This window comes from Echinops telfairi, unplaced genomic scaffold (genome assembly GCF_000313985.2).
Source record: "Echinops telfairi isolate 266 unplaced genomic scaffold, ASM31398v2 ScPeMD7_3533;HRSCAF=4204_0, whole genome shotgun sequence".
Classification (NCBI taxonomy): Eukaryota; Metazoa; Chordata; class Mammalia; order Afrosoricida; family Tenrecidae; genus Echinops; species Echinops telfairi.
This window is the reverse complement of record NW_022107431.1, coordinates 89,099,055-89,108,033: the sequence shown is the minus strand read 5'-3', so window position 1 is coordinate 89,108,033 and position 8,979 is coordinate 89,099,055. Positions and strand designations below refer to the sequence as shown.

General features: G+C 37.2%; 1 non-coding gene across 1 annotated transcript; it reads left to right on the top strand.

Annotated features, from left to right (window-relative positions):
• Positions 1-872: 872 nt before the first annotated feature.
• Positions 873-993, top strand: LOC115871086. Its single transcript, XR_004047073.1, has one exon. It is a non-coding gene; the product is annotated as a small nucleolar RNA SNORA64/SNORA10 family (small nucleolar RNA).
• The last annotated feature ends 7,986 nt before the right edge of the window (positions 994-8,979 follow it).

Here is an 8,979-nt window from a genome sequence, read left to right as displayed (position 1 = left end):
TGCTCGGCATATGAAAGAGATCCTCGAGCATTTGAAAAAAGCAGGTAAATGAAGAAAACAAAGCACTGACCAAAATAAAAAGAAGAAAATTAAATGTAAAATAAAAATGGTGTATTTATAATATCTGGTTCAAAGTGAATATGATTTCATACTCAAAATAATATACATACTGATTATTTAATTTTTTAATGGTAGTTAATTTAAATATCTAAACTTTTGGCAGCCAAGTTCAATGGCACCTAATAATAGCAGCAAGATTGTTTGATGTGGCCACCAGCAGGTTAGAAATTTAAGTGAAATACCATTTTAAAAAATTAAATAATCAGTGTATATATATTACTATGTACATGTTCTGCGAGAGCATACTGAAGTGTTCTGGAAGTCCCATTCTTCTCAAAGATATACATTGTCTGGATGGTGAACATAGTCAAATGCCTTTGTATAGTCAATAATCACAAGTAAACATCTTTCTAATTGTCTTATTTTTAGCCAAGACCCATCTGACATCGGCAAAGATGATCTTTGTCCCTAGATCTCTTCTAAAGGCAGCCTGAATATCTGCAGCCCCCAGTCGATGTGCTACTACAACTGTTGTTGGACGGCTAAAGCCATAACAGACTCAGAATGTGAGCAACGACATCAGGATTGCACACACTCCATAGAGCAAGCAACCAAACGAAATCGAAAGGGCAGCATTTTCCCAGGGATACCATTTAGAAGGTAAGAAGAGAGAGAACAGACGGAGGAATGGAAATTATAAAAACCAGGAGGAAGTGTAAATAGTGTTGTTAGATTATGGAATTGGAACCAATGTCTCAAACTTAAATGTTCACTGATTATGGAATGGAAAACAAGTTGCTCATCACTGAAATCGGCTCTCCCAGGTTACACCTGCCACATGTGTGACTCTCGTAACGAGGAGAGAGAGAAAGGATGCCCTCAGGACCTGGGCAGGCCTCCTGTGGCCTGTCCCTTCTGGGGGCCACAACAAACAGGCCCTGGGAAAATAAATAAATAATAAATGTTCACTGAAATCATAATACAAAGTTGAAAAATTAAAGGAAATCAATGATTATATTTTTATATCACATTCAACATGTATTCTTATATTTCTTTTCATATCACCAGTTGTTTTTAGAGGGAAAGCGATCTTTGGTAGGGGAAGGGTATGATTTAATATTCAAAACAACACAGTAGGTATTATAATTTAAGTTTTAATGATGAGTAAGCTGTGGGGAAAATCAATGGACACACTCTGGATAATTTTGTTAATATGAGTTAGTTCTGCTTCTTCCTAGAATCAAAAATAATCCCAGAAATTTTCCCCTATCTCCTCCAAAATTCATTACAATAAATTTATTTTTTTAATTTACATATAATCTATAAGGACAAATATTTTTTTTTAAAAAGAACAAAGAGATTTGGACATGAAACAAATGCAAGAGACAGCTCAATTAAAGGGGCAACAAAGGCATCCACAAACATATATATTGTTTGAGTGCCTATTATGTGTCCTGCATCGTCCAACCCATTCTGACCTTCAACTTTAGATTAAATTGTTGACTCTTATGTGGCTCACATTCTAGTGGAAAAGGAAGACAATAAACAATAATAGGTAAGTACATGTATCTGAGAGCACGTAAAGTAGTATTGCTTGGCAAATGAAAAAGATGATTGCGCATTTGGAAAAACAAAACAAAACCAGGTAAATGAAGAAAACAAAAAAGAGAGAAAAAACAAAAACTTGTAAAATAATGTGGTTATAATATTCTGCTTGGTTCAGAATAAAATGATTTCGTAATCATAGTAACATAAATATTGGTTATTTAATTTTAAAAATATTACCTAACCTTCTGGCAGGCAAGGAAATTAAATGTGAGAGGTAGGAAGTGGCAGAGCCTGAGATTTATTTGAAATGTATTTCTCTCCCACACAGCTATTGACAAATAACCTTTTCCAACTGATGATAAGTATAGCAGATAATGTTTTCAATAGATCAGAAAAATATATAGCAAACTGTACATTTTATGTAGAAAATAGAAAAAAAAGGGAATCTAGCCAAACTAGGTAAGGAGGTTACTTCTGAAGAGTGGAACTGATAGGTAAAATAGACATGGGGAAGGGAATTTGTGGCCTATATTAAATTTTTAAGGACTTTTTGACTTTTTAAAGTATGATCTGAATAATTTTAACTAACCACCACCCTGTGTAAGTTTGTTGTTCAGTGGTAGCTTGCGCCATGAATCCATGCCACCACTATTTAAAACACCACTCGGCTAACCCCTGCAGGACAAGTTTCAGTGGCACTTTCCGATTAAGAAACTAGAAGGAAGAGGAAAACGGCCACTGATTGAAGGGCGATGTTGTCTGACACCGTGCTAGAGGATGACTTCCTCAGGTTCAACAAAAACACAAACCTGACTGCCATCAAGCCAATGCCGACTCATAGGGGCCCTACAGGACAGGGTAGAACTGCCCCTGTGAGTTTCTGAGATTGGAACTCTTCACAGGAGTAGAAAATCCCCTCTTCTCCCGAGGAGCCCCTGGTGGTTTCGAACTGCTGACCTTGGAGGTAGCAGCCCAATGTGCAACCACTACATCACCAGGCTCTTCTCCTCAGGTTGGAAGTCACTGAAAATACAACTGGACAAAAGCTGCCTCCTCAAAGTAAAGACCTTAAGGACAGCGTGTGTGATCAGTAAAAGTGAAGGCCTACGGAAGGTGGATTGATAAGGTGGCACATCCCATGAGAAGGACACAAGACTTGGTTGGTGCTTTGCTCTGTTGTATGTGGGGTTGCTATGAGTCAAAACTAACTTGACATAATTTACTAATAACAATAGCACTTAAAAAAATCATTTTATTGGGGGCTCTTACAGCTCTTATTATAATCCATCCATCCATCCGTAGTCCCAACTACGTGGACCCCCTGCCCCCCAGGAAGAATGCACTTCAGGAGACAGCACTGAAACAACATTTTCATAAATATAAATTAATTTTTAAATGAATACATCAAAGTACTTTTAGTGTTCTTTTCCTAAAGTCATATAAAGACACTACAACTTAAATTTAATAAAATGGCATAAGCTCCTTTACACTTACTTTAAGTTTGCATAAAATCCTTCTTAGTTATTTTACATGTGCCAAACACTGTGGCTTAATCAGCACCATTGATATATTGTGTAGACATTTAGATCAGAAAAGCTTTGCTGCCAGTGACCTGCTGATGTCAAAATGTTCAAGACTCTGTTTACCCCGACTGCAGAGTGCTTGGCAATGAAGGCAGCTACTTACTCGAATCCTGGCAGGACTCAAATCAGTTTAGATGGACTTAAAACAAATCTTTAAGTTTATTTGTTAACTATAAAACTGCCATTGATTGACTAAAAGCTTTAAATTCTGATGGCTGTTGTCATGACTATAGAAGAATCATGCTTCCAAGAGTGTGGGACATTTTTTTCTTAAAGCTAAATGGCAATACCAGGAGGGAAAGGGGATGTAGTAGGGGGGAATGGATCACAGGGAGCTACGTGTGGCCTCCTCTCTGGGGGACGGGAAGCGGAGAGGTGGGTGAAGGGAGACGCCGGACAGTGTAATATAAGATACAATAATAATTTATAAATTATTAAGGGTGCATGGGGGAGAGGGGAGGAGGAAGGGAAGGGGAGGGGGACAAAAAGGAAAATTAGCGGGTTCCGGGAACCCAAGAGGCAAGCGAATTTTGGGAATGATGAGGGCAACAAATGTATAGATGTGCTCTACACAATTGATCTATGTATTGTGATGAATTGTATGAGCCCCAATAAATTGATTTTTTTAAAAAAAAGCTAAATGCTACAAAAATCAAGTAAGATAAAGATTGATGTATATCCTCTGGATTCATCCATTTAGGTTATTTGATAAACTCAAGGAGGCAATTTCACTGGAGTAGATGAGGAACTAAAATATTATGATTTCCCACTAAGCCAGCAATGTCCCTAATATTCTCTTAGAGCAGAAAGTCTTTTAAAAAAATGATGTTGAATCAAAGAAATTATTAAGGTGACTGGGAAAGTAAAACTAGCATTTATTGAGAGCTTAACATATGCTGGATGTTGCGCTGGGCATATTACATACTCTATGTCATTCAGCTCTCACAATGATCTATGAAGGCATCTATCAAGCGGTAATAGTGTTTCTACTTTACAGACGATAAAACGGAGACTGCACTTGTCAGTAACATTTCCAAGAGCATAGGAGAGCTGGCACAGGAGCAGCTGGAGATCAGGCCCCTGTGACCTGAAAGTTGGGTCTGGGCCATTACACCACATCGCTGCTAACAATGAAATAGGACAAAGTATAGGAGGCATCAGCTCCATCTCTTATTTTCTCCTTCTTCCAACATAGTGCAGTGACCAGGGAATGAGACCAACCCCCAAATCCTGAGAGTCTAAGTCCTAGGAAATAAACCCTAATAAAGCCACACCACTGCTCTCCCATGAAGAACAGTCACTTCTGTTCACTCGCCGTTAAAATAAAAATCAATTCCCTGAGTGTTCTGTGTAGGTGGTTATTAAAACTGTGCAGCACTTGGCCAAATAGCTAGCAAATTGTTCTCTTGACTAGCAGCTATTCACACATTCATTTCCTTACATTGGAAAATGACCTTTCCTATAAAAGAATTTCTGGCACATGAAACAGTGCTAATAATCTTGAGATAGGAATAAAAGAAGGGGGTAAGGAAAAGGTAAATTTATCATTTTATAATGTTTTCTTGATATTATTATTTATATATTTTACTGCCTACCAGGATTGTACTGCTTTCTCTTTATGTACTTGTTCCTAACAAATACAGTTGTACCAGAGGTACATATAAGGTTCTTCAGCTTCTCCTAGTATGTTCGGTCATTAGGGACATTTTGATTGACATTGTCATTGAAAAGACTGTAGAGAAAATTTGATGAGAATCTGTTACAAGACAAGCTAGCGCTAAAACTTTTATCTTTAACTGTGCAATGTGAGGGGAGCCATGGTGGCGTGGTGGGTTACTTGTTGGCCTATTAACTGCAAGGATGTTAGTGGCTAGAAACCAGCAAGCACTCCTCAGAAGAAGATGAGGGGTTCTACTCCCATAAAGAGTTCTAGTCTCAGAGACCCGCAGGGCAGTTAAACCCTGCCCCATAGGAGCTCTACAACTCACAGCAGATTCGACAGCACTGATTGTGCTTTGGGTATCCGTGCATCATGACGTGTCATCAGAGGAAAGTCTAAAGGACTGAATTGGACATTTCTCTGGAAATAATCATAGAGGGATTCCTCATAATCCTCAGGAAGCACCTTCATTAGTTATTGATTAAGCATTTTGCCTACTGATTATTTCTTTGAATGATAGTAAGACATTCAACTACAGCCTATCTTCTCTCCAATAATGACAATTTGAAATATAAAAGGGAAAGTTATATAGCAGTAAGTGCTATAGGTTACCTATTATGAAATTCTGCTGTACCCATGACTAGTGGAACATACCAGCTGTTTTGATACAAAAGAAGCTCACTATAATGATTTTAATCATGATAGCATTTCACTTCAATCACATACTAATAACATGTTAGAGACAGTCTGGAAGAAACCCAACTGTCAATAGCTAATAAGAATCCGATAGGAATTATTCATAAAATTGATATCTTCCTAATTAAAAACTATCATTCAACCCCACAAACATCTGTTCATGAATTAGCTGATAATTTTCCCCTTAGAGTTAACACAGCCATATTTCAATGAATGTCCTACGGTGATGGAATCCTTCCATAGTTCAGTGGCCCCAGATGAACTATTATCAAATTCCCCAGAATAATGAATTCTACTATGGGTATGGTGACTATGGCTTTCCAAAGACCCTGGAAAGCAAACTCCTGCATCCAAAAGTACCATGCAATTTTGTCAAAAGAGCAGATAGCTTACTCTGCACCTAACAAAGCAAACTCTTTTGTCATACGACCCAGAAGGCCTGGCGTCAGTTGTTGGTGGAAGATGGGTCTACAGGATTTCTGTCGCATAATGCCGGTCACTTGAGACAGCCAGATTCTTCAGAATCATCACCAAGGAGAAATCAGTTGGGTGGGATGAGGTAGCATGTAGATCCTCTCATTAACCAAGAAACAAAGCATAGCCAGATTGATTAGAGGAAGTCAAGACCAAAATGAGTGTGTTCTAATATGTTGATTTAAATGAATTCCAGGAGGACATGCGGAAGCAGAGTATGCTAAGCTAGGGCGTGCTCTTTATGGTCTGGCCCCGAGGGTACATCAAATCCTCTTCAGGAGATGTAAACTATCAACAACGCTATCTGCTCTTCTAATTGGAGAAGGCGATAGATAAAAAGTTCTGTGGATCTTGTGAATCCATTTACTAGTGAAAGCAGATGATGTGGCTAAGACCTACAATTGCTAAAAATAAGCTCAACAGCTACAATTCAGCTTGTCCCTGGGAACTTTTCCCAGAGTTAAAAACTTGAGGCTTAGAAAGAAAGGGAGTTATTATTTAATAAGTCACAGAGGAGATTATAAAGAAATATGATGTAAACATTCAAAGAACCTGCTCTGCCATCTCATGCTCACATGAGGCAGCACTTAACATGGAAACATGCTGGAGACTCCATTAGTATGTCTTTGAAGTTCAGCTGGGGAAGCAAATCGCCCTTAGGCAAGAAATCCTAGAGAGATTTTTATATATCCAAATATTATATCTAACAAATTTGTTAACCAAGGGAATGTTTTTTCAATTTTAATTAAACACACACACACACCGAAGTCTCCAAAGACAAAGAGAACTAAACGTCCACCAAAGAAGACGTTCATATGGCAGCAAAATCAAAACCTCTAACTTTATTTTTACTTCTAACTCCCATACCTTTGACACAGGTAACATTTAAAAAGTTAAATAACCTAAATTTAACTGTTACCTCATGTCAAATAAAGCAGTTCTTATCACATCTTTTCTGGTTTTTATTTTCCTAATCTCCAGAAAGAAATATTTTCAACAGCATTATCTGTAGAAGAATAGAAGATAAATAGGTATACTTCTGATTCATACAGACAGTGAGACAGAAAAAAATAGTTATATGTATTTGTATTGCACATTCAATTCATCTCTCATGTGTCTGACATAAAATAAAATCCTCTAATCATTTCTTGAAAATTTTCTTCAGATTATTTTATGAAACTATGATCAATGCAGAAATTAGGACCCTAACATAACAGTTAGCAATGATAGAAATAAGAATTTGAGATTAGTATTTATCTTTTGGGGAGTCCTGGTATGAGTTGTGCTAACTACAGGATTAGCCATTGAAAACCGACAACGAATAAATTAGTGTTACTGAATCGCCCATGTAAAATATTTATATTTTAAATAATAGTAATATTAAATATAATATTTAATACTAGTAGATGTTTTATACCTCAATAACCAAAATACTGAAACCATATACAATATTGAAAAAGTGGGAGTTATTTAGCCCTTCTTGATACATCTTAAATGGTATTGATACAGATGGCAAATGCATGCAGAAACCAACGCCAAACAGCATGAGGAGCTGTATTAAAGGGTCCCGGCATTAGGAAGGTTGAGAACCACTGAGTTAAATCTTTACCCATTCCTTTGATATCTTTGATAGACATTAGAATAATTTTATACTGTTTCTATAAATTCAGACAAAGCAGTGTGCTCACTGCTAAATGAAAGGTTAGTGGTTCGAGTCTACCCACAGCTTTCACATATACTGGATTGAAGGACTTAAAAATAATCCCAACAATTCAGTTAATAAATTGGGTGAAATTCTCTTTTTCTGTGTTATGGGGTGAGCAAGGTCACTCTGCAGAGTCAATCATGGCCAGCAAGCACTTTGGTTAAAAAATACAAGAAGAATGTGAAGAGGGTGATGTGGGAGCCACCCATACTCAAAATCCACTCCTTTGTGCTTTTGTTTAATGGAGAAACTGTGCAGAGACTGCTTTAGTTACATCGCCGGTTCTCAACCTGTGGCTTATGACCCCTTTGGGGGTCGAAAGGCTCTTTCACAGGGGCCACCTAAGACCATATTTCTCATGGTCTTAGGAATGAGACGTGGCTCCTCTCTCTGTCTGTAGGCGGGTCCCCCCACATGCAGATATGCCCACAGTGTATGAGAATAGGACTGTGTACCATAGAGCTTTCAACAACTTTATGGAAGTAGATGCCAAGTCTTCTAATAATCAACTCCTAATTTGATCTTCATTTTCTGTCTTCCACAAGATCCTCTATGACTTATTTAAAGAATAAAAGAGAATAAGTGCAAGAGAATGATGTGAAAAAATTTATGTTTAGCATTCTGATATTTACGTTGGAATGCAGAAAAATGTCATTGTATAGATGTACACATATTTCTTCAGTTACATCTTGTTAAATATTTGCTGGCTATGACCAAGAGCAATCGACTTCTCTTCCTTGTGCTCCCTCTCTATTTTTCTGGCTCTTTCTCTTAACCTTCAAACTTAAAGGTTGATAATCCCATAAAGCTAAGGAAAACAGAGAAAGAAAGAAACTGTAAAGTGAAAAATGTTTGGCACCAATTGAAGGGCATTAAGAGAAAGGGCATACCAGAGAAAAATATACAAAAATAAAGTATTCATATGTTAATCAGCTCTCATAAGGGACTATTGAGTTTATATGCTGGAGCTACTGTCATTAACTGACTAGTTTGCTCAGACATTGGTGTGGCATATAAAATAAGGGCATTTTCATTAACAGGTCAATTGAGCAATCAGAAATTTACATATTCAATTTCATTGTGCTAAAGTAAATAATGAAAGAAGAGAGTCAGTTTCAGAATTGCTCATTATTTTTAAGAATGAATATTTATTTAACCCAGAATAAAAAGTAATAAAACTCCTGTAGGCTATGATTTGGTACCTAACTCGACTAGGTTTTGTCTTTTATATTCTGTGTAGTTTTATTTTTCCC